This window comes from Rissa tridactyla, chromosome 1, assembly GCF_028500815.1.
Source record: "Rissa tridactyla isolate bRisTri1 chromosome 1, bRisTri1.patW.cur.20221130, whole genome shotgun sequence".
Lineage (NCBI taxonomy): Eukaryota > Metazoa > Chordata > Aves > Charadriiformes > Laridae > Rissa > Rissa tridactyla.
In genome coordinates this window covers 3,504,917-3,530,292 of record NC_071466.1, presented here as the reverse complement: position 1 = coordinate 3,530,292, position 25,376 = coordinate 3,504,917, and positions in this window count along the sequence as shown.

Genomic DNA, 25,376 nt, shown 5'->3' with positions numbered 1-25,376 from the left:
TGCCCTGGTACTGTCTCACTGCCATGCTGTGATGCCTGCATTGTTGGCTGACTTATTGTTTCAGGGCATTTATCTGAAATTTCCTTTTCTGCTCCTTTTACCGATCTCTTTTCTGTATCGATGTTGCTCTGAGATTTAGGAGCAGGGGACTTCAATATTTCTGCCAGAGCCTTCTGGCTCCAAACTTGACTGCTTTGCTGGCTTCTGTTGGTTACTTTTCTGGTTGTTCTCCAGCTGACCCCGATGACCCCCTCCTCCGGGCTGTAGGCTGCCCTCTGAGCTAGCTCCGCTTGGTCCCTGAAGTCCATGCTGAGCTGGGACTCCTGCCGCTGGGGATGCCAGTTGCTCTGCCATAGCTCGTCCCGCAGGCAGGACTCTGGCCTCAGGGACCACCAGCTTCCCCCACTGGAGACCCGCTGCCAGCTGTGACAGGAGTCCTGCCTTAGAGAAACACTCACGGCGCTGCTGGGCTGCTGAACCGTGCCACCCATCTTAGTGCGCGAACCACCGCTCCCCTGGCTTTCTTTTGCCCCCAGTTCTCGGGCATCACCTCCTGGTTCTGGTCCCATGAGGTGTTGGCTGCTGCGCTGGTGCTCTTGTCCCCATGTCTGCTGGCTGCTGCTCCGCGATGCCTGACCCTCTGCTGTAGCCATTTCAGGAAACAAAGCTGAAATTTCCTCTTCTGTCCTGTTCACTAGTTTATTCTCTGTATTGATGCTGATGAAGGGGACTTCGAGCTTTCTTCCAGAGCCGTCTTAGAATCATAGAATCACAGAATCATTTAGGTTGGAAAAGACCCTTGGGATCATCGAGTCCAACCATCAACCCCACTCTACAAAGTTCTCCCCTACACCATATCCCCCAACACCACATCTAAATGACTCTTAAACACATCCCGGGATGGTGACTCCACCACCTCCCTGGGCAGCCTATTCCAGTGTCTGACCACTCTTTCTGTGAAGAATTTTTTCCTCATGTCCAGCCTAAACCTACCCTGCTGCAGCTTGAAGCCATTCCCTCTTGTTCTATCGCTAATTACCTGCGAGAAGAGACCAGCACCAACCTCTCTACAATGTCCTTTCAAGTAGCTGTAGAGAGTGATGAGGTCTCCCCTCAGCCTCCTCTTCCTCAAACTAAACAGTCCCAGCTCCTTCAATCACTCCTCATAAGATTTATTCTCCAGGTCCTTCACCGGCTTCGTTGCCCTCCTCTGCACTCGCTCCAGCACCTCGATATCTCTCTCGTATTGAGGTGCCCAAAACTGGACACAATACTCAAGGTGTGGCCTCACCAGTGCTGAGTACAGGGGGACAATCATCTCCCTCCTCCTGCTGGTCACACTATTTCTAATACAAGCCAGGATGCCGTGGCTCCATCGGTGGCTCCTTGCTGGCCTGAGGGCTGATGCAGGCAGGACGGGGTCCCTCGCATCTCTGAGGGTCTCTGGGTCAGGGAGCTCTGGCTGCTCACGCACTCTCCCCCCAGCAGGTCTCTGCCTGGGGCACGGCGGCTGGCATCTCCCCACGGCAGGGGCTCGCCAGGCAGCTGGTGGTGGTGTGGGGCAGGGTGGTGGTGTTGGTGTGGGGCAGGAGGGTTCCTCTGCCTTCTGCCCATCCCTGACCTCCGGAAGCCCCCACCACTGGGAGGTCACCAACCAGACCCACTGTTGCCTGGAGTGTCTGTCCCCCAGCCCCACGGCTACCCACAGACTGTGCCCACAGCCCCACAGCTGCCCCTGCTAGTCCCCCCTACGCTGCTCTGCGTCTGCGCCAGCCTGTCCCCACCACGGCCACACAACTGCCTCTAGCCTGAATTCTAAATCAGCACACGTATGGAGAGCTATACTGCACCCACTGGTTAAAAAAAGGTTTTTTCGTGAATTAACAATGTAAGGACACTAAATTACTGACAAGAAAAATGCCCAAGGAAGCAAAGGAAAACTTTAGAGGTAAAGACTTCCAGGGATGGGGCAGCCACAACTTCTCTGGGCAACCTGGGCCAGTGTCTCACCACCCTTACAGCAAAGAATTTCTTCCTGAGATCTCATCTAAATCTCCCTTCTTTCAGTGTAAAACCCCAGGGCCTCCCCTGGCCCCGCTCCAACAGCTCCGTGTCCTTCTGCTGTTGGGGGCTCCAGAGCTGGAGGCAGCACTGCAGGGGGGTCTCCCCAGAGTGGAGCAGAGGGGCAGAATCCCCCCCTCGCCCTGCTGGCCATGACTAAATGCTAATGTATAACAGCCACTTTTTCTGGAGTTTACTTCTGTCCCATATGCCACCAAGGCTGTGGAGCCACCTTACACAGGATGAAAAGATGTTTGTAGGAATGTGGGGTTTGTCATCGGTAATTTTCTTCCAACCCTCACAATATTCGTTGGCTTTTTGAATTTTCTCACAGCAAATTCTATTGCTTTCCAATGTTTTAGAGTAAAGATGCAGTCACATTTGGGTGTGCAGGAGGTCATCCAGCAGCACCCCAGTGGATACGGTAAATCTGTTCAGTGCAACGGTATCAACCTGCTTGAAGGGACAAGGCAATTGCAATACCAGTCCTGTGGCTTTATACGGCTTGAAAGGGAGCATATAGAAGATAAAACGCATATAGAAGATAAAATGTTTCCCAAAATGCTGCTGGAAAAAAATGTGCCATTTTCTCCTTCCTTTGCAAGACTCTAGAACTCCCTGGGGAACCTGAACTTTTGTGAAGGATTGACCATGGAGTGAAGGACATGGCCGACATTCTACTGCTCTCAGAAGAGCCACAGAAAAGTCACAATCTGCAGATATTCCCTGTGGACTTGTCAAGCCTTCCCAAGGAAAATTCCCAAGTGACTTCATTGTGCTGTTGTGTGTGGTGCTGTATAAAATGGCTCTTTGCAAGTCCCAGCTGGACCTGAACCACTGACAGCGAGGGCAGGCCCTTGATTTCGGTAGGCTTTTCTCCATCTTTGGTTGGCTGCATTCATCTGCTGGCTGGTTGTTCCATCTTCCAAGTGACGGCACGCAGTGCGGACCAGCCGGCTTTGAGCAGAGATGGGACCTGCCAGCACAGAGGAGGCTGGAGCCATGTTGTGTTTGGGGGGCAAGGAGGGGAAGGAGGCTGGGGTGCCTTGCTAAAATCCAGGCTTCAAAGGAGGACATTGCCTGGGTGTGTGGCAACACGAGGGGTGAGAATTATCCACCAAGACCTGGTACTGGTGTCACTAACACTGAGTGGAGCTCAGTAGTGTGGGAGACCTCTCTTGGTCCTGTGCATTGAGCTGACTTTGCCTGCTTTCATAAAAGTCCATATTGTAGGGTGTCGTGTGTTGTTCTGCTGCTCAGCTGGGCTCGACCACCCAACAGCACGGCGTGCCAGGAAGAGTCAGCAGCACTGCCTACCAGACTTCAGGGACCGTGACATCCCACTGGGATGCAGCAGTGACTTTGGACCTCGGTTGTTTCACCAAAGCCAACAAGATGCTGCACAGAGACACCCACCAGCCAGACAGGGCTGCAAGGAGATCTCCTTCCTCCACGACCCCCCTGCCCAAGGCACTCTGGTGGTGGGAGCGCGGTTACACCAGCCAAGGCTAGACTGGGAGCTGAGCTGCCTTCTCACCATCCCTCTCTGATGCTTCTCTCCCCTCCCTAGCTGCCAGGACCCAGCTGTCCCAGGGATGCCACCTGTCCTTAGACATAGGCCCATCATCCCCACCACCACCGCCTCTGTGAGCCTCCAGCCATCCCTGCTTCCCACAGCAAGCTCAGTAGACGACGTGGCATCGCAACGTTTTCCAGCGTTGTCCCAGGCCAGCTTGCCCGTGCCACCACCCTCGTCCCTCCACTCACAGCTCTGTCAGCCTCCCACGCACCCCACCATTTTGGGGGTGCTGGGACTCTGTCTGCGTGTGCCTGTGTGTCATATGTGTTAGCGCCTGCTGCCCTCTTTGTATTCACGCCAAGCGATGTAACATGAAACACATATGTCCATGTGAAATACTCCAATTAAAAAGCATCAAGGGGTTGCTGGGAGGCTGTTCTGCACTGCACGGTTGTGGTGGTGTCTGCACGGGGAAGGGTGGGATCAGGGCTCCCAGGTCCTTGTTGGGAGGACTTCTACTTGGAGAGTGGGACTCTCTGGTGAGAGTATCCAGCAACGGGGAGCAAATCATCAGTGTGCCCGAACTGGAAATTAAGAGAAATCTTTTCTTTTTTAGCTAAAAAAACACCGGTGCTCAGGGAGTCTCCATTGCTCATTCTCTAAGACAAGAGCTGGTTCCTCCACAGAGGCCAGTTTTGAGCTGAATCCCTGGAAGTTGGAAGGACTGAGTGAAAAGTTTGCCTGTGGGAGTCAGACTACCAGACACATGCGTAACGGCATTGCCAGGCGCTGCTAGCTGTGAAGGAGAAAATTTACGAGCTGAGATGTGACAGCGCGTAAGGCACTGCAGGCCACCACAGGACTCATTGGCCAGGCTCTGCCTGGACCAGGCTGATGAGGAGGAGGAAGGTGAGGAAGGGGCAGCAGGCAGGTGCGAGACCTGCGAGGAGGGCAGGAGTGTGTGGAGAAGAGGCTGGTCTGACGGGAGAAACGTGGGCAGCTGAGAACAAGGAGGACTGGAGGATGCTCAGATGTTTGCAGCATGTGTAAAACATAGCTGTGGAAACAGAGGGCTTACACACGGCAGGAGGGATCCCAGGGTGACTGTCCTGTGGGATGACAGTGGTCTCGGAGGGAAATGGTGGCTCCCATGCGGTTGCTGCATCTCATCACGCTGCACAGCTGCTTCATGGCTGCAACTCCATCTGTGCTGCCCTACACACAAGGATCCCTGCCAGGCACGGGATTTCAAGGAAAACTGTAGGAGAGGAAGCTCGGTGCTCATCTCGACCGGGGTCATGGAGACAAATGCCTCTTCCTCACGAGGAGGATCTGAGCCCTCCCAGCTGGTCCCCTCGGCAGGCTGCGATTTGCCTAGCAGTAAGGGGCAGCAGGCAGGTTCTGCTCTCCAGTCCTCATTGAGATGGCAGGTCCACATCCCATCCCTGCCAGTGTCAGGCCACGATGGCGGGCATGTCGCCGAGAAAAGAAGACACACACTGAGCTACCGAAATATCTGCAGGTCTTTTGCCAGCCATCGTGAGCAAACAGAACCGGGCTGAAAACGCGCGCAGCCCAGCTTGCGTCAGTTTCCCTGGATGATAGAGCTCCGTGGGGGCAGAAAGGTGGTGCACGGGAGGGTCCCCAGCCGATCCCACCCTGCCTTGCAGACCCAAGATCCCACCCAGATCCAAGCACCCAGCACTGCTCAGCCCCCAGCTCTCAGAAGCCTTCAAAAACCACAGGGCTGCTTCTGGAAAACGCCCCCATTCCTAAAGGCACGGATGCTTCCCCTTCCCAGAGGGGCCAGCCCAGAGCGGGCAGCACGGCAGGCAGCGGAGCCATAAGTCATGCCGGCACTGGAGCGTCACTGGGTGGGAAGGCAGCTGCCTGCAGAGGACACCAAGGCCTCTTTGCTTCAGCCAGCAGCCCCCAACAGCAGGAGAGAACCCCCCACCCCGGCCTGGTGTCCGTGCAGGCTGACGTTGCCAAGGACGGCGAGACGGGTGCGACAAGAGCTGGCACCAGGTGCCGTGGTGAAGGCCTCGTGCTTGGCCCCGTTGAGGAGCACCACTGCAGAAGGGCAGGGACAGAGCGGCCAGCGGAGCACCTGGGGACACCTGCGTGTCCCACAGGAACCCTGGCACACCCGGAGGAGCCAGACAGGAGCAATGCCTGGGGACACGGCCCAGGGCGGGGGCACCCCCAGCTGCTGAGCGCCCCCAGGATGGAGCTCTGCAGAGGCCGCTGCCACCGGGCTGGGTGGGAGCTGTTGGCTCGGGCCACGGCACAGCTGGTCCCAGCCAGTCCCAGGCGTGGGCATCTCCAAGGTGACCACCAGGGCTCTGTGATGGCATCGCCGCATCATACCGAGGCCATTGTGACGCCGGTGACCGTGGGGGCATTTAAGGAGCGAGAGCCTGGGGGTGCCGGCTCCCCCGGGAGGATGCAGCTCCCTCGGGAGGTGCATCTCCCCTGGGCAACCACGGCACATCGACGGCTGAGGATGCCGAAGATGCCAGGAGAAAAGAAGGCGAACGCCCACTCCAGGCTCAACACCGGGCTGCAGCGCCTGCTGAAGAGGCACCAGGTGAGGGACGGGGCAGGAGGGAGAGGCCGGTGGTGGGACGGGGCCGCACGGAGCTGCCTTGCTGGCAGCGGGAGGGCTGCTGTGCCAAGGCAGCCACCTCCATCCCACGCCTTCTCCTCCTCTTGCCCGCAGATGGACAACAGGCTGCCAGAGACAGCGCCACAGGGCAGGCAGAGCCCGGACTCGTCCCTCCATGGGGACAGGCTGCCACGGCTCCCCTGCCCAGAGACTTCGCAGGCCGCTGGGAGCCGCTGTGCACAGGTAGGGAGCCCGCGGGACATGGGGCAAAACGTCTTCCCGACCCCACGAGCTGCCCATGGGCAGGCGGGAGGTGCAGGAGGGGACAGGCGGGCTCAGCCCCTGTCGCAAGCTGGTCCCCTGTGCCATGCCCAGCAGGCTGTCCGGGCATGCCAGGGCTGCTCCCGGGAGTCACCGTGGGCCGCCAGGGGAGCAGCCCTCTCCCACCTGCCTCTGGGACGGGCAGCAGCTGCCTGCGGGGATGAGCGCTGCCCGGGGGGCTGGTGGGGGAGCCCGGCCGCAGGAGCTCTTCCAGCCAGGAGCCGGGACGTGGGGACCAGGGTCACAGTCACGCAGCCTCTCTCCTTGCCTTCTCTTGCAGTCGGACAGCGTGGCGCGCAGCAAGGCACTGCCTCGCATCAGGGTGGTGCTGCAGGAGGAGACTCCCCCCAGGCAGGCAGCGACAGCCAGGCACGCACCCACCAGAGCCTGCTGCAAGCTGCCGCCTCTGCCAGCAGCACCCTCAGCAGCTCCTGCCGGGGGCTGCCAAACGGCCAGCAGCACTGCAGCCAGCGGCTGCCTACGGCCGGTCCCACCTCCTCGCGGCATCAACCGTGAGCGGGGCAGACCTGCGAAGGTGAGGACATTCAGGCCTGCCCAGCAGCTCCCGCCGGCCTACAGAGAGCTGTAGAGGACACAGCCCCGTGCCTCCCGAGTGAGGTCCGGGCCGAGGTTTTCCCCGGAAGCGGGAGACCCAGCTGTTACCGCAAATGAAAGCTCTCCAAACCAAAAGCAGTTTAGAGAGGAGAGACTGCTTTCTTTGACGTCGGGTGCTAGTGGGAAAACCCACAAATCTAGCACACCTTCCTGGGGATATTCACCCATTATTTAGACACAGAACAGTCTCATCCTTCCGCCTACCGAATACATGGCTCCACCTAGGCTTACATGTTGGTTGGGATGACCCAATAGTCTTTTTGCACATGTGTATCAAATTTTGCTGCGTCGGCAAAACGCTTCTGCGCAAGCGTGAGTGTCTCGGGGGTCCTTTGGGTAAGGAGGCCCTTCCTCACATTACCCTCTTAAGGCATCGAGTCATCTCGGGACAGTCAAAGTTTCCTCTAAGTTTGCCAACTTCCTGAGGATGATAAGGATGCTCCTCGAAGCAGCCACAGCTGCCCAAGGAAGCAAAGGAAAACTTTAGCGGCAACGACCTTCTGCAAAAGGGAAAGACCTTCATGCTGCAGCACAGCTGAAGTCTTTCGGGGACAAGCCAGGGTCTCCTGAGGCAACAGGAGCTGGGGAGTCACAGACAAAGCACCCCAAAGGAAGTGCACCTGAAGAGCAGCACAAAGGAAATGCAGCTGCTCCAGCCGGTGAGACAGCTTCATTGGGCACCCAGCTGAAGTGCCTTTACGCAAATGCACACAGTATGGGAAACAAGCAAGAGGAGTCAGAGATGTGCGCACGCCTCCAGGACTATGATCTTGGCATCACAGAGACGTGGTGGGATGGCTCTTACGATTGGAGCGTTGGAATGGAGGGATACAGACTCTTCAGGAAGGACGGGCTGGGGAGACAAGGAGGGGATGTTGCCCCCTATGTCAATAAACAGCTGGAGTCCATGGAGCTCCACCTGGGCATGGATGAAGACCCAACAGAGAGCTTATGAGTCAAGATTAAAGGGATCACAGGGGCAGGGGACATTATGGTAGGGGTCTGCTACAGGCCACCTGACCAGGATGACGAAGCAGATGAGGCCCTCCATAGACAGATAGGAGCAGCATCGCGTTCACACGCCCTGGTCATCATGGGGGACTTCAACCACCCCGACACCTGTTGGAAGGACAGCACAGCAAGGCACAAGAAATCCAGGAAGTTCTTGGAATGTGTCGATGACAACTTTCTTCTTCAAATGGTAGAGGAGCCAACAAGGAGAGGAACCATGCTGGACCTTGTCCTTAACAACAAGGAGGGGCTGGTGGGGACTGTCAAGCTCAAGGGTAGCCTCAGCTGCAGTGATCATGAAATGGTAGAATTCAAGATCCTCGGGGCAGTGAGAAGAGCACGCAGCAAGCTCACTACCCTGGACTCCAAGAGAGCAGACTTTGGCCTCTTGAGGGACCTGCTTGGCAGGGTAACATGGGAAAAAGTACTGGAGGGAAGAGAGCTGGTTAGTATTCAAGGATCACCTCCTCCAAGCTCGGGACCGGTGCATCCCAAGAATGAAGAAGTCAGGCAAAAATTCCAGGAGGCCTGCATGGATTAACAAGAAGCTCCTGGACAAGCTCAAAAGCAAAAAGGAGGCCTACAGAGGGTGGAAGCAAGGACGGGTTGACTGGGTGGAATACAGAGAAACTGTCTGAGCGAGCAGGAACCAGATTAGGCAAGCTAAAGCCCAGAGGGAATTAAATCTGGCTAGGGGCACCAAGGATAACACGAAAAGTTCTATAAGTACGTCAGGGGTAAAGGCAAGCCTAGGGGAGATGTGGGCCCTCTCAGGAAGGAGACAGGAGACCTGTTCACCCAGGATATGGAGACGGCTGAGGTACTGAATGACTTTTTCACCTTAGTCTTCACCGGCAAGGGCTCCACCCACTCCACCCAAGGACGAGGGGTAATGTTTTCAAATGGAAGGAGGGTAGATTTAGATTGGATATTAGGAAGAAATTCTTTCCTGTGAGGGTGGTGAGGCACTGGAACAGGTTGCCCAGAGAAGCTGTGGATGCCCCATCCCTGGAGGGGTTCAAGGCCAGGCTGGATGGGGCTTTGAGCAACCTGGCCTAGTGGGAGGTGTCCCTGCCCATGGCAGGGGGGTTGGAACTAGATGATCCTTAAGGTCCCCTCCAACCCCAACCATTCTATGATTCTATGACTTGGGAAGACAAACATCATTACTCTGAACATGCCCCCTTCCTCCTTCTTTCCCTGGCTTTATATACTGAGCATGACATCAAATGGCATGGAATGTCCCTTTGGTCAGTCGGGGTCAGCTGTCCTGGCTGTGTCCCCTCCCAACTCCTTGCGCCCCCCAGCCCATTGCTGGTGGGGCGGTGTGAGGAGCAGAAAAGGCCTTGAGAGCTCAGCAACAGCTAAAAACACCAGTGTGCTACTACCAGTGCGCATCCCAAATCCAAAACACGTCACACTACACCATCTGCTAGCAAGGAAGTCATCCCTATCCCAGCCGAAACCATGACTCTTGGGTGATGCTGGACTTCAGGAGGTTCCTGCTGGCCCATTTCTGCAGCCCATCCAGCTCCCTGGGCACATCGGAAACAGGAACGTCCTCTAAGGCTGAGAGAGCACAGGGACCCAGATTTGGGAGGAATCGGAGGAATGTTGCCAAACAGCAATGATGGGAGGAAGGAGACGCAGATGTGGAGTACTAAACTGAATCATAAGGGTCAAACTGTGGGAAAAAAAGAAGCCAAGGAAATACCATTCCCAGTGGACACAGGAGCCACAACGTCACTTTTGAACGTCAAGCCTAAGGGGCAACTCTCAGCCGACAGAGTTTTGGTTCAAGGACTGTCGTGGTTTATCCCCAGCCGGCAGCAAAGAACCAGGGGGCTGCTCGGTCACTCCCCCCGGGACAAGATGCACAGTCTGCACCTGCCTTCTAGACCGTGGCCTCTATTTCTCGCTTCCACAGGGACTACCAAACCAGCCTGCTTTGCCTTTTCAGGGTCTCCACCTTGGCCCCAATGACTTGGCCCAAGTGGGCTGTGTTCACAGTTTGCCCTTGCGTACATTCAGCTGTCGTGACATCACAAATGGGACCTCTTTGCCCCCTGGCAACGGCTGAACTTGGCAGAGGGAGGGTCAGAGGCAGAGAAACCAGATCTTCAGTTCTGGAGGGAGACCGCGAGAGCTGGAGAAGCACACAGGGAGCTGAATCCTTACACTGCCCAGCCTTGAGAGTGGAACTGGTAACTTCTGGCATTGTGTTTGTTGACTTACTTGTTTTATCACTATCACTATCATCACCCATTGGTCTTCCAACTCGCCAGCCTTCTCTCTGTCTACTGCAGCACAATGAGTGAACATCTGCTTGAGCCAAGGGGTGGAACGGCTTATTTTGCTGCTTGCTCTCAATAGGGATTGTACCTTAATCTATGGCAGGGCGCTACCTCCGATGATTGTCACGGAACAGCACCCCAGGCAGATAAGAACAGCCATTTGTACTACTTTTGTACGGACAGCACTGTTCAAGTATGTACAGCCCAAAGCACGGGATACTTTTAGGCACTGGCCATCAGGCCACGAACCATTATCAATTACAGCTGATGGTAACCAAAGATTTCTAGAGGCTGTGGCTGCTCTTTCAGCAGTTGATACCATCTCACTGTTTAGCTAGACTGAAGGCCAAAAAGTTAAAGGGTGTGTCCTGTGCTTGTACCGTGATTGTTCTTCACTCCTTGGTTTTTTTCCTTTTTATTTAGGTTAGGCTATAGTTTAGAACCCAGAGCTTGTTTGAGCCTGACAGCTTGAGTACAGAGGCAAAGAAAGGACTGTTGGGTTTAGAATCATAGAATAGAATCATAGAATCTTCACGGTTGGAAAGGACCTTTGAGATCATCGAGTCCAACCATACACACACCCCCAAAAAAAAAAAGAAAAGAAAAAAAAACACAAAAAAAACTCCACAAACAAACAACCTACAATCTCTGCCACTAGAGCATGCCCTGAAGTGCCACATCTAGACGTTTCTTAAACACCTCTAGGGATGGTGACCCAAGCTCCTCCCTGGGCAGGCTGTTCCAGTGCCTGACCACTCTTGCAGTCAAGTAATTCTTCCTAATATCTGATCTAAACCTCCCCTGACGCAACTTCACACCATTTCCTCTGGTCCTGTCATTATTCACCTGGGAGAAGAGGCCAACACCCACCTCTCTGCACCCTCCTTTCAGGGAGTTATAGAGGGCAATGAGGTCTCCCCTCAGCCTCCTCTTCTCCAAGCTAAACGTGCCCAGCTCCCTCAGCCTCTCCTCAGATGACCTGCTCTCCAGACCCCTCACCAGCCTGGTAGCTCTGCTCTGGACACGCTCCAGCACCTCAATGTCCCTCTTGTACAGAGGGGCCCAGAACTGAACACAGCACTCGAGCTGAGGCCTCACCAGTGCCCAGTACAGAGAGGCACGATTGCCGCGGAGACCAGCTTCAGGGCAGGTGAGACTGCGCTGGGGAAGGGATCTGCAGCGAAAGGGCGGACGAAAAACTCTTTTGGGGGCTTTTGGGAGCCGGCAAAGGGCCTCGGCCTGTGCTGAGGGCTGTCAGCTGGTGGGCGGGCTGCTGAGTGAGCCTGGGGCGGAGACAGCACCTCCCCCGGGTTGATCAAACCACCAGGTTATAGGAAGCTTCTGGAAGGGCAGGGACTAGTCCCTGGCCACAGAGCAACCAGTGCTGCCCCCAACTGACCGTGGAGTCACAAGGTCTCGCTTGTGTGTAGAGATCCAGCCATGGTTGCTACCTGGTCGAAGGCATTCATCGATGGCTGAGGATGCCGAAGATGCCAGGAGAAAAGAAGGCGAACGCCCACTCCAGGCTCAACACTGGGCTGCAGCGCCTGCTGAAGAGGCAACAGGTGAGGGACGGGGCAGGAGGGAGAGGCCGGTGGTGGGACGGGGCCGCACGGAGCTGCCTTGCTGGCAGCGGGAGGGCTGCTGTGCCAAGGCAGCCTGAGGACGATAAGGATGTTCCTCGAAGCAGCCACAGCTCTGTCCTAACTGGTAAAAGAACCTTGAAGCCATTAACTACTTCTTCTTATCCCGTCCTTGGTGATTAGCTACTTCTGGCTGTCTCCTCCTTATCACTAGCTGTAACACCAGCTCAGTGACTAAGCATTTGCTCGCACAGTCCGAAGGTCAGTCATTCGCTCTTTTCTCACACGGGAAGAAGGTGAGTAGGAAACAAGCAACACTGTAGTTTGCCTATGGTTATAAACAAAGCAGAGGCCTGTCTTTGGGAACGCAGCCAGCAGCCAGCAGCACCACGGGGAAGGGCAGAGGCCATGACACAAACATCAAAATATTTCATAGAAAAAGTAGAGAAGGAGAGCTGGCACATCCTTCATGTTTTCTTCAAAATCCACACGACAAGGACCTTCGGAAAAATGTATGAGCTGAGATGTGACAGGGCGTAAGGCATTGCAGGCCACCACAGGCCTCATTGGCCAGGCTCTGCCTGGACCAGGCTGATGAGGAGGAGGAAGGTGAGGAAGGGGCAGCAGGCAGGTTCTGCTCTCCAGTCCTCATTGAGATGGCAGGTCCACATCCCATCCCTGCCAGTGTCAGGCCACGATGGCGGGCATGTCGCCGAGAAAAGAAGACACACACTGAGCTACCGAAATATCTGCAGGTCTTTTGCCAGCCATCGTGAGCAAACAGAACCGGGCTGAAAACGCGCGCAGCCCAGCTTGCGTCAGTTTCCCTGGATGATAGAGCTCCGTGGGGGCAGAAAGGTGGTGCACGGGAGGGTCCCCAGCCGATCCCACCCTGCCTTGCAGACCCAAGATCCCACCCAGATCCAAGCACCCAGCACTGCTCAGCCCCCAGCTCTCAGAAGCCTTCAAAAACCACAGGCTGCTTCTGGAAAACGCCCCCATTCCTAAAGGCACGGATGCTTCCCCTTCCCAGAGGGGCCAGCCCAGAGCGGGCAGCACGGCAGGCAGCGGAGCCATAAGTCATGCCGGCACTGGAGCGTCACTGTGTGGGAAGGCAGCTGCCTGCAGAGGACACCAAGGCCTCTTTGCTTCAGCCAGCAGCCCCCAACAGCAGGAGAGAACCCCCCACCCCGGCCTGGTGTCCGTGCAGGCTGACGTTGCCAAGGACGGCGAGACGGGTGCGACAAGAGCTGGCACCAGGTGCCGTGGTGAAGGCCTCGTGCTTGGCGCCGTTGAGGAGCACCACTGCAGAAGGGCAGGGACAGAGCGGCCAGCGGAGCACCTGGGGACACCTGCGTGTCCCACAGGAAACCTGGCACACCCGGAGGAGCCAGACAGGAGCAATGCCTGGGGACACGGCCCAGGGCGGGGGCACCCCCAGCTGCTGAGCGCCCCCAGGATGGAGCTCTGCAGAGGCCGCTGCCACCGGGCTGGGTGGGAGCTGTTGGCTCGGGCCTGGCAGGGCCCCCGCCAGGGAAGAGCAGGGGCTGCCCTGTGCCGGGCACGGCTGCTCCCGGCCGCTCCCAGCTGCTTCAGAGCCACGGCACAGCTGGTCCCAGCCGGTCCCAGGCGTGGGCATCTCCAAGGTGACCACCAGGGCTCTGTGATGGCATCGCCGCATCATACCGAGGCCATTGTGACGCCGGTGACTGTGGGGGCATTTAAGGAGCGAGAGCCTGGGGGTGCCGGCTCCCCCGGGAGGATGCAGCTCCCTCGGGAGGTGCATCTCCCCTGGGCAACCACGGCACATCGACGGCTGAGGATGCCGAAGATGCCAGGAGAAAAGAAGGCGAACGCCCACTCCAGGCTCAACACCGGGCTGCAGCGCCTGCTGAAGAGGCAACAGGTGAGGGACGGGGCAGGAGGGAGAGGCCGGTGGTGGGACGGGGCCGCACGGAGCTGCCTTGCTGGCACCGGGAGGGCTGCTGTGCCAAGGCAGCCACCTCCATCCCACGCCTTCTCCTCCTCTTGCCCGCAGATGGACAACAGGCTGCCAGAGACAGCGCCACAGGGCAGGCAGAGCCCGGACTCGTCCCTCCATGGGGACAGGCTGCCACGGCTCCCCTGCCCAGAGACTTCGCAGGCCGCTGGGAGCCGCTGTGCACAGGTAGGGAGCCCGCGGGACACGGGGCAAAACGTCTTCCCGACCCCACGAGCTGCCCATGGGCAGGCGGGAGGTGCAGGAGGGGACAGGCGGGCTCAGCCCCTGTCGCAAGCTGGTCCCCTGTGCCATGCCCAGCAGGCTGTCCGGGCATGCCAGGGCTGCTCCCGGGAGTCACCGTGGGCCGCCAGAGGACCAGCCCTCTCCCACCTGCCTCTGGGACGGGCAGCAGCTGCCTGCGGGGATGAGCGCTGCCCGGGGGGCTGGTGGGGGAGCCCGGCCGCAGGAGCTCTTCCAGCCAGGAGCCGGGACGTGGGGACCAGGGTCACAGTCACGCAGCCTCTCTCCTTGCCTTCTCTTGCAGTCGGACAGCGTGGCGCGCAGCAAGGCACTGCCTCGCATCAGGGTGGTGCTGCAGGAGGAGACTCCCCCCAGGCAGGCAGCGACAGCCAGGCACGCACCCACCAGAGCCTGCTGCAAGCTGCCGCCTCTGCCAGCAGCACCCTCAGCAGCTCCTGCCGGGGGCTGCCAAACGGCCAGCAGCACTGCAGCCAGCGGCTGCCTACGGCCGGTCCCACCTCCTCGCGGCATCAACCGTGAGCGGGGCAGACCTGCGAAGGTGAGGACATTCAGGCCTGCCCAGCAGCTCCCGCCGGCCTACAGAGAGCTGTAGAGGACACAGCCCCGTGCCTCCCGAGTGAGGTCCGGGCCGAGGTTTTCCCCGGAAGCGGGAGACCCAGCTGTTACCGCAAATGAAAGCTCTCCAAACCAAAAGCAGTTTAGAGAGGAGAGACTGCTTTCTTTGACGTCGGGTGCTAGTGGGAAAACCCACAAATCTAGCACACCTTCCTGGGGATATTCACCCATTATTTAGACACAGAACAGTCTCATCCTTCCGCCTACCGAATACATGGCTCCACCTAGGCTTACATGTTGGTTGGGATGACCCAATAGTCTTTTTGCACATGTGTATCAAATTTTGCTGCGTCGGCAAAACGCTTCTGCGCAAGCGTGAGTGTCTCGGGGGTCCTTTGGGTAAGGAGGCCCTTCCTCACATTACCCTCTTAAGGCATCGAGTCATCTCGGGACAGTCAAAGTTTCCTCTAAGTTTGCCAACTTCCTGAGGATGATAAGGATGCTCCTCGAAGCAGCCACAGCTGCCCAAGGAAGCAAAGGAAAACTTTAGCGGCAACGACCTTCTGCAAAAGGGAAAGACCTTCATGCTGCAGCACAGCTGAAGTCTTTCGGGGACAAGCCAGGGTCTCCTGAGGCAACAGGAGCTGGGGAGTCACAGACAAAGCGCCCCAAAGGAAGTGCACCTGAAGAGCAGCACAAAGGAAATGCAGCTGCTCCAGCCGGTGAGACAGCTTCATTGGGCGCCCAGCTGAAGTGCCTTTACGCAAATGCACACAGTATGGGAAACAAGCAAGAGGAGTCAGAGATGTGCGCACGCCTCCAGGGCTATGATCTTGGCATCACAGAGACGTGGTGGGATGGCTCTTACGATTGGAGTGTTGGAATGGAGGGATACAGACTCTTCAGGAAGGACGGGCTGGGGAGACAAGGAGGGGATGTTGCCCCCTATGTCAATAAACAGCTGGAGTCCATGCAGCTCCACCTGGGCATGGATGAAGACCCAACAGAGAGCTTATGATTCAAGATTAAAGGGATCACAGGGGCAGGGGACATTATGGTAGGGGTCTGCTACAGGCCACCTGACCAGGATGACGAAGCAGATGAGGCCCTCCATAGACAGATAGGAGCAGCATCGCGTTCACATGCCCTGGTCATCATGGGGGACTTCAACCACCCCGATACCTGTTGGAAAGACAGCACAGCAAGGCACAAGAAATCCAGGAAGTTCTTGGAATATGTCGATGACAACTTTCTTCTTCAAATGGTAGAGGAGCCAACAAGGAGAGGAACCATGCTGGACCTTGTCCTTAACAACAAGGAGGGGCTGGTGGGCACTGTCAAGCTCAAGGGTAGCCTCAGCTGCAGTGATCATGAAATGGTAGAATTCAAGATCCTCGGGGCAGTGAGGAGAGCACGCAGCAAGCTCACTACCCTGGACTCCAAGAGAGCAGACTTTGGCCTCTTGAGGGACCTGCTTGGCAGGGTAACATGGGAAAAAGTACTGGAGGGAAGAGAGCTGGTTAGTATTCAAGGATCACCTCCTCCAAGCTCGGGACCGGTGCATCCCAAGAATGAAGAAGCCAGGCAAAAATGCCAGGAGGCCTGCATGGATTAACAAGAAGCTCCGGGACAAGCTCAAAAGCAAAAAGGAGGCCTACAGAGGGTGGAAGCAAGGACGGGTTGACTGGGTGGAATACAGAGAAACTGTCTGAGCGAGCAGGAACCAGATTAGGCAAGCTAAAGCCCAGAGGGAATTAAATCTGGCTAGGGGCACCAAGGATAACAAGAAAAGTTCTATAAGTACGTCAGGGGTAAAGGCAAGCCTAGGGGAGATGTGGGCCCTCTCAGGAAGGAGACAGGAGACCTGTTCACCCAGGATATGGAGACGGCTGAGGTACTGAATGACTTTTTCACCTTAGTCTTCACCGGCAAGGGCTCCAACCACTCCACCCAAGGACGAGGGGTAATGGTTTCAAATGGAAGGAGGGTAGATTTAGATTGGATATCAGGAAGAACTTCTTTCCTGTGAGGGTGGTGAGGCACTGGAACAGGTTGCCCAGAGAAGCTGTGGATGCCCCATCCCTGGAGGGCTTCAAGGCCAGGCTGGATGGGGCTTTGAGCAGCCTGGTCTAGTGGGAGGTGTCCCTGCCCATGGCAGGGGGGTTGGAACTAGATGATCCTTGAGGTCCCCTCCAACCCCAACCATTCTATGATTCTATGACTTGGGAAGACAAACGTCATTACTCTGAACATGCCCCCTTCCTCCTTCTTTCCCTGGCTTTATATACTGAGCATGACATCAAATGGCATGGAATGTCCCTTTGGTCAGTTGGGGTCAGCTGTCCTGGCTGTGTCCCCTCCCAACTCCTTGCGCCCCCCAGCCCATTGCTGGTGGGGCGGTGTGAGGAGCAGAAAAGGCCTTGAGAGCTCAGCAACAGCTAAAAACACCAGTGTGCTACTACCAGTGCGCATCCCAAATCCAAAACACATCACACTACACCATCTGCTAGCAAGGAAGTCATCCCTATCCCAGCCGAAACCATGACTCTTGGGTGATGCTGGACTTCAGGAGGTTCCTGCTGGCCCATTTCTGCAGCCCATCCAGCTCCCTGGGCACATCGGAAACAGGAACGTCCTCTAAGGCTGAGAGAGCACAGGGACCCAGATTTGGGAGGAATCGGAGGAATGTTGCCAAACAGCAATGATGGGAGGAAGGAGACGCAGATGTGGAGTACTAAACTGAATCATAAGGGTCAAACTGTGGGAAAAAAAGAAGCCAAGGAAATACCATTCCCAGTGGACACAGGAGCCACAACGTCACTTTTGAACGTCAAGCCTAAGGGGCAACTCTCAGCCGACAGCGTTTTGGTTCAAGGACTGTCGTGGTTTATCCCCAGCCGGCAGCAAAGAACCAGGGGGCTGCTCGGTCACTCCCCCCGGGACAAGATGCACAGTCTGCACCTGCCTTCTAGACCGTGGCCTCTATTTCTCGCTTCCACAGGGACTACCAAACCAGCCTGCTTTGCCTTTTCAGGGTCTCCACCTTGGCCCCAATGACTTGGCCCAAGTGGGCTGTGTTCACGGTTTGCCCTTGCGTACATTCAGCTGTCGTGACATCACAAATGGGACCTCTTTGCCCCCTGGCAATGGCTGAACTTGGCAGAGGGAGGGTCAGAGGCAGAGAAACCAGATCTTGAGTTCTGGAGGGAGACCGTGAGAGCTGGAGAAGCACGCAGGGAGCTGAATCCTTACACTGCCCAGCCTTGAGAGTGGAACTGGTAACTTCTGGCATTGTGTTTGTTGACTTACTTGTTTTATCACTATCACTATCATCACCCATTGGTCTTCCAACTCGCCAGCCTTCTCTCTGTCTACTGCAGCACAATGAGTGAACATCTGCTTGAGCCAAGGGGTGGAACGGCTTATTTTGCTGCTTGCTCTCAATAGGGATTGTACCTTAATCTATGGCAGGGCGCTACCTCCGATGATTGTCACGGAACAGCACCCCAGGCAGATAAGAACAGCCATTTGTACTACTTTTGTACGGACAGCACTGTTCCAGTATGTACAGCCCAAAGCACGGGATACTTTTAGGCACTGGCCATCAGGCCACGAACCATTATCAATTACAGCTGATGGTAACCAAAGATTTCTAGAGGCTGTGGCTGCTCTTTCAGCAGTTGATACCATCTCACTGTTTAGCTAGACTGAAGGCCAAAAAGTTAAAGGGTGTGTCCTGTGCTTGTACCGTGATTGTTCTTCACTCCTTGGTTTTTTTCCTTTTTATTTAGGTTAGGCTATAGTTTAGAACCCAGAGCTTGTTTGAGCCTGACAGCTTGAGTACAGAGGCAAAGAAAGGACTGTTGGGTTTAGAATCATAGAATAGAATCATAGAATCTTCACGGTTGGAAAGGACCTTTGAGATCATCGAGTCCAACCATACACACACCCCCAAAAAAAAAAAGAAAAGAAAAAAAAACACAAAAAAAACTCCACAAACAACCAACCTACAATCTCTGCCACTAGAGCATGCCCTGAAGTGACACATCTAGACGTTTCTTAAACACCTCTAGGGATGGGGACCCAAGCTCCTCCCTGGGCAGGCTGTTCCAGTGCCTGACCACTCTTGCAGTCAAGTAATTCTTCCTCATATCTGATCTAAACCTCCCCTGACGCAACTTCAGACCATTTCCTCTGGTCCTGTCATTATTCACCTGGGAAAAGAGGCCAACAGCCACCTCTCTGCACCCTCCTTTCAGGGAGTTGTAGAGGGCAATGAGGTCTCCCCTCAGCCTCCTCTTCTCCAAGCTCAACATGCCCAGCTCCCTCAGCCTCTCCTCAGATGACCTGCTCTCCAGACCCCTCACCAGCCTGGTAGCTCTGCTCTGGACATGCTCCAGCACCTCAATGTCCCTCTTGTACAGAGGGGCCCAGAACTGAACACAGCACTCGAGGTGAGGCCTCACCAGTGCCCAGTACAGAGAGGCACGATTGCCGCGGAGACCAGCTTCAGGGCGGGTAAGACTGCGCTGGGGAAGGGATCTGCAGCGAAAGGGCGGACGAAAAACTCTTTTGGGGGCTTTTGGGAGCCGGCAAAGGGCCTCGGCCTGTGCTGAGGGCTGTCAGCTGGTGGGCGGGCTGCTGAGTGAGCCTGGGGCGGAGACAGCACCTCCCCCGGGTTGATCAAACCACCAGGTTATAGGAAGCTTCTGGAAGGGCAGGGACTAGTCCCTGGCCACAGAGCAACCAGTGCTGCCCCCAACTGACCGTGGAGTCACAAGGTCTCGCTTGTGTGTAGAGATCCAGCCATGGTTGCCACCTGGTCGAAGGCATTCATCGATGGCTGAGGATGCCGAAGATGCCAGGAGAAAAGAAGGCGAACGCCCACTCCAGGCTCAACACCGGGCTGCAGCGCCTGCTGAAGAGGCAACAGGTGAGGGACGGGGCAGGAGGGAGAGGCCGGTGGTGGGACGGGGCCGCACGGAGCTGCCTTGCTGGCAGCGGGAGGGCTGCTGTGCCAAGGCAGCCTGAGGACGATAAGGATGTTCCTCGAAGCAGCCACAACTCTGTCCTAACTGGTAAAAGAACCTTGAAGCCATTAACTACTTCTTCTTATCCCGTCCTTGGTGATTAGCTACTTCTGGCTGTCTCCTCCTTATCACTAGCTGTAACACCAGCTCAGTGACTAAGCATTTGCTCGCACAGTCCGAAGGTCAGTCATTCGCTCTTTTCTCACACGGGAAGAAGGTGAGTAGGAAACAAGCAACACTGTAGTTTGCCTATGGTTATAAACAAAGCAGAGGCCTGTCTTTGGGAACGCAGCCAGCAGCCAGCAGCACCACGGGGAAGGGCAGAGGCCATGACACAAACATCAAAATATTTCATAGAAAAAGTAGAGAAGGAGAGCCGGCACATCCTTCACGTTATCTTCAAAGGCCACACGACAAGGACCTTCGGAAAAATTTATGAGCTGAGATGTGACAGGGCGTAAGGCATTGCAGGCCACCACAGGCCTCATTGGCCAGGCTCTGCCTGGACCAGGCTGATGAGGAGGAGGAAGGTGAGGAAGGGGCAGCAGGCAGGTTCTGCTCTCCAGTCCTCATTGAGATGGCAGGTCCACATCCCATCCCTGCCAGTGTCAGGCCACGATGGCGGGCATGTCGCCGAGAAAAGAAGACACACACTGAGCTACCGAAATATCTGCAGGTCTTTTGCCAGCCATCGTGAGCAAACAGAACCGGGCTGAAAACGCGCGCAGCCCAGCTTGCGTCAGTTTCCCTGGATGATAGAGCTCCGTGGGGGCAGAAAGGTGGTGCACGGGAGGGTCCCCAGCCGATCCCACCCTGCCTTGCAGACCCAAGATCCCACCCAGATCCAAGCACCCAGCACTGCTCAGCCCCCAGCTCTCAGAAGCCTTCAAAAACCACAGGCTGCTTCTGGAAAACGCCCCCATTCCTAAAGGCACGGATGCTTCCCCTTCCCAGAGGGGCCAGCCCAGAGCGGGCAGCACGGCAGGCAGCGGAGCCATAAGTCATGCCGGCACTGGAGCGTCACTGGGTGGGAAGGCAGCTGCCTGCAGAGGACACCAAGGCCTCTTTGCTTCAGCCAGCAGCCCCCAACAGCAGGAGAGAACCCCCCACCCCAGCCTGGTGTCCGTGCAGGCTGACGTTGCCAAGGACGGCGAGACGGGTGCGACAAGAGCTGGCACCAGGTGCCGTGGTGAAGGCCTCGTGCTTGGCCCTGTTGAGGAGCACCACTGCAGAAGGGCAGGGACAGAGCGGCCAGCGGAGCACCTGGGGACACCTGCGTGTCCCACAGGAACCCTGGCACACCCGGAGGAGCCAGACAGGAGCAATGCCTGGGGACAAGGCCCAGGGCGGGGGCACCCCCAGCTGCTGAGCGCCCCCAGGATGGAGCTCTGCAGAGGCCGCTGCCACCGGGCTGGGTGGGAGCTGTTGGCTCGGGTCTGGCAGGGCCCCCGCCAGGGAAGAGCAGGGGCTGCCCTGTGCCGGGCACGGCTGCTCCCGGCCGCTCCCAGCTGCTTCAGAGCCACGGCACAGCTGGTCCCAGCCGGTCCCAGGCGTGGGCATCTCCAAGGTGACCACCAGGGCTCTGTGATGGCATCGCCGCATCATACCGAGGCCATTGTGACGCTGGTGACCGTGGGGGCATTTAAGGAGCGAGAGCCTGGGGGTGCCGGCTCCCCCGGGAGGATGCAGCTCCCTCGGGAGGTGCATCACCCCTGAGCAACCAAGGCACATCGACGGCTGAGGATGCCGAAGATGCCAGGAGAAAAGAAGGCGAACGCCCACTCCAGGCTCAACACCGGGCTGCAGCGCCTGCTGAAGAGGCAACAGGTGAGGGACGGGGCAGGAGGGAGAGGCCGGTGGTGGGACGGGGCCGCACGGAGCTGCCTTGCTGGCAGCGGGAGGGCTGCTGTGCCAAGGCAGCCACCTCCATCCCACGCCTTCTCCTCCTCTTGCCCGCAGATGGACAACAGGCTGCCAGAGACAGCGCCACAGGGCAGGCAGAGCCCGGACTCGTCCCTCCATGGGGACAGGCTGCCACGGCTCCCCTGCCCAGAGACTTCGCAGGCCGCTGGGAGCCGCTGTGCACAGGTAGGGAGCCCGCGGGACATGGGGCAAAACGTCTTCCCGACCCCACGAGCTGCCCATGGGCAGGCGGGAGGTGCAGGAGGGGACAGGCGGGCTCAGCCCCTGTCGCAAGCTGGTCCCCTGTGCCATGCCCAGCAGGCTGTCCGGGCATGCCAGGGCTGCTCCCGGGAGTCACCGTGGGCCGCCAGGGGAGCAGCCCTCTCCCACCTGCCTCTGGGACGGGCAGCAGCTGCCTGCGGGGATGAGCGCTGCCCGGGGGGCTGGTGGGGGAGCCCGGCCGCAGGAGCTCTTCCAGCCAGGAGCCGGGACGTGGGGACCAGGGTCACAGTCACGCAGCCTCTCTCCTTGCCTTCTCTTGCAGTCGGACAGCGTGGCGCGCAGCAAGGCACTGCCTCGCATCAGGGTGGTGCTGCAGGAGGAGACTCCCCCCAGGCAGGCAGCGACAGCCAGGCACGCACCCACCAGCACCTGCTGCAAGCTGCCGCCTCTGCCAGCAGCACCCTCAGCAGCTCCTGCCGGGGGCTGCCAAACGGCCAGCAGCACTGCAGCCAGCGGCTGCCTACGGCCGGTCCCACCTCCTCGCGGCATCAACCATGAGCGGGGCAGACCTGCGAAGGTGAGGACATTCAGGCCTGCCCAGCAGCTCCCGCCGGCCTACAGAGAGCTGTAGAGGACACAGCCCCGTGCCTCCCGAGTGAGGTCCGGGCCGAGGTTTTCCCCGGAAGCGGGAGACCCAGCTGTTACCGCAAATGAAAGCTCTCCAAACCAAAAGCAGTTTAGAGAGGAGAGACTGCTTTCTTTGACGTCGGGTGCTAGTGGGAAAACCCACAAATCTAGCACACCTTCCTGGGGATATTCACCCATTATTTAGACACAGAACAGTCTCATCCTTCCGCCTACCGAATACATGGCTCCACCTAGGCTTACATGTTGGTTGGGATGACCCAATAGTCTTTTTGCACATGTGTATCAAATTTTGCTGCGTCGGCAAAACGCTTCTGCGCAAGCGTGAGTGTCTCGGGGGTCCTTTGGGTAAGGAGGCCCTTCCTCACATTACCCTCTTAAGGCATCGAGTCATCTCGGGACAGTCAAAGTTTCCTCTAAGTTTGCCAACTTCCTGAGGATGATAAGGATGCTCCTCGAAGCAGCCACAGCTGCCCAAGGAAGCAAAGGAAAACTTTAGCGGCAACGACCTTCTGCAAAAGGGAAAGACCTTCATGCTGCAGCACAGCTGAAGTCTTTCGGGGACAAGCCAGGGTCTCCTGAGGCAACAGGAGCTGGGGAGTCACAGACAAAGCACCCCAAAGGAAGTGCACCTGAAGAGCAGCACAAAGGAAATGCAGCTGCTCCAGCCGGTGAGACAGCTTCATTGGGCGCCCAGCTGAAGTGCCTTTACACAAATGCACACAGTATGGGAAACAAGCAAGAGGAGTCAGAGATGTGCGCACGCCTCCAGGACTATGATCTTGGCATCACAGAGACGTGGTGGGATGGCTCTTACGATTGGAGCGTTGGAATGGAGGGATACAGACTCTTCAGGAAGGACGGGCTGGGGAGACAAGGAGGGGATGTTGCCCCCTATGTCAATAAACAGCTGGAGTCCATGGAGCTCCACCTGGGCATGGATGAAGACCCAACAGAGAGCTTATGAGTCAAGATTAAAGGGATCACAGGGGCAGCGGACATTATGGTAGGGGTCTGCTACAGGCCACCTGACCAGGATGACGAAGCAGATGAGGCCCTCCATAGACAGATAGGAGCAGCATCGCGTTCACACGCCCTGGTCATCATGGGGGACTTCAACCACCCCGATACCTGTTGGAAGGACAGCACAGCAAGGCACAAGAAATCCAGGAAGTTCTTGGAATGTGTCGATGACAACTTTCTTCTTCAAATGGTAGAGGAGCCAACAAGGAGAGGAACCATGCTGGACCTTGTCCTTAACAACAAGGAGGGGCTGGTGGGCACTGTCAAGCTCAAGGGTAGCCTCAGCTAGAAGCGATCATGAAATGGTAGAATTCAAGATCCTCGGGGCAGTGAGGAGAGCACGCAGCAAGCTCACTACCCTGGACTCCAAGAGAGCAGACTTTGGCCTCTTGAGGGACCTGCTTGGCAGGGTAACGTGGGAAAAAGTACTGGAGGGAAGAGAGCTGGTTAGTATTCAAGGATCACCTCCTCCAAGCTCGGGACCGGTGCATCCCAAGAATGAAGAAGTCAGGCAAAAATGCCAGGAGGCCTGCATGGATTAACAAGAAGCTCCGGGACAAGCTCAAAAGCAAAAAGGAGGCCTACAGAGGGTGGAAGCAAGGACGGGTTGACTGGGTGGAATACAGAGAAACTGTCTGAGCGAGCAGGAACCAGATTAGGCAAGCTAAAGCCCAGAGGGAATTAAATCTGGCTAGGGGCACCAAGGATAACAAGAAAAGTTCTATAAGTACGTCAGGGGTAAAGGCAAGCCTAGGGGAGATGTGGGCCCTCTCAGGAAGGAGACAGGAGACCTGTTCACCCAGGATATGGAGATGGCTGAGGTACTGAATGACTTTTTCACCTTAGTCTTCACCGGCAAGGGCTCCAACCACTCCACCCAAGGACGAGGGGTAATGGTTTCAAATGGAAGGAGGGTAGATTTAGATTGGATATTAGGAAGAACTTCTTTCCTGTGAGGGTGGTGAGGCACTGGAACAGGTTGCCCAGAGAAGCTGTGGATGCCCCATCCCTGGAGGGCTTCAAGGCCAGGCTGGATGGGGCTTTGAGCAGCCTGGTCTAGTGGGAGGTGTCCCTGCCCATGGCAGGGGGGTTGGAACTAGATGATCCTTGAGGTCCCCTCCAACCCCAACCATTCTATGATTCTATGGCTTGGGAAGACAAACGTCATTACTCTGAACATGCCCCCTTCCTCCTTCTTTCCCTGGCTTTATATACTGAGCATGACATCAAATGGCATGGAATGTCCCTTTGGTCAGTCGGGGTCAGCTGTCCTGGCTGTGTCCCCTCCCAACTCCTTGCGCCCCCCAGCCCATTGCTGGTGGGGCGGTGTGAGGAGCAGAAAAGGCCTTGAGAGCTCAGCAACAGCTAAAAACACCAGTGTGCTACTACCAGTGCGCATCCCAAATCCAAAACACATCACACTACACCATCTGCTAGCAAGGAAGTCATCCCTATCCCAGCCGAAACCATGACTGTTGGGTGATGCTGGACTTCAGGAGGTTCCTGCTGGCCCATTTCTGCAGCCCATCCAGCTCCCTGGGCACATCGGAAACAGGAACGTCCTATAAGGCTGAGAGAGCACAGGGACCCAGATTTGGGAGGAATCGGAGGAATGTTGCCAAACAGCAATGATGGGAGGAAGGAGACGCAGATGTGGAGTACTAAACTGAATCATAAGGGTCAAACTGTGGGAAAAAAAGAAGCCAAGGAAATACCATTCCCAGTGGACACAGGAGCCACAACGT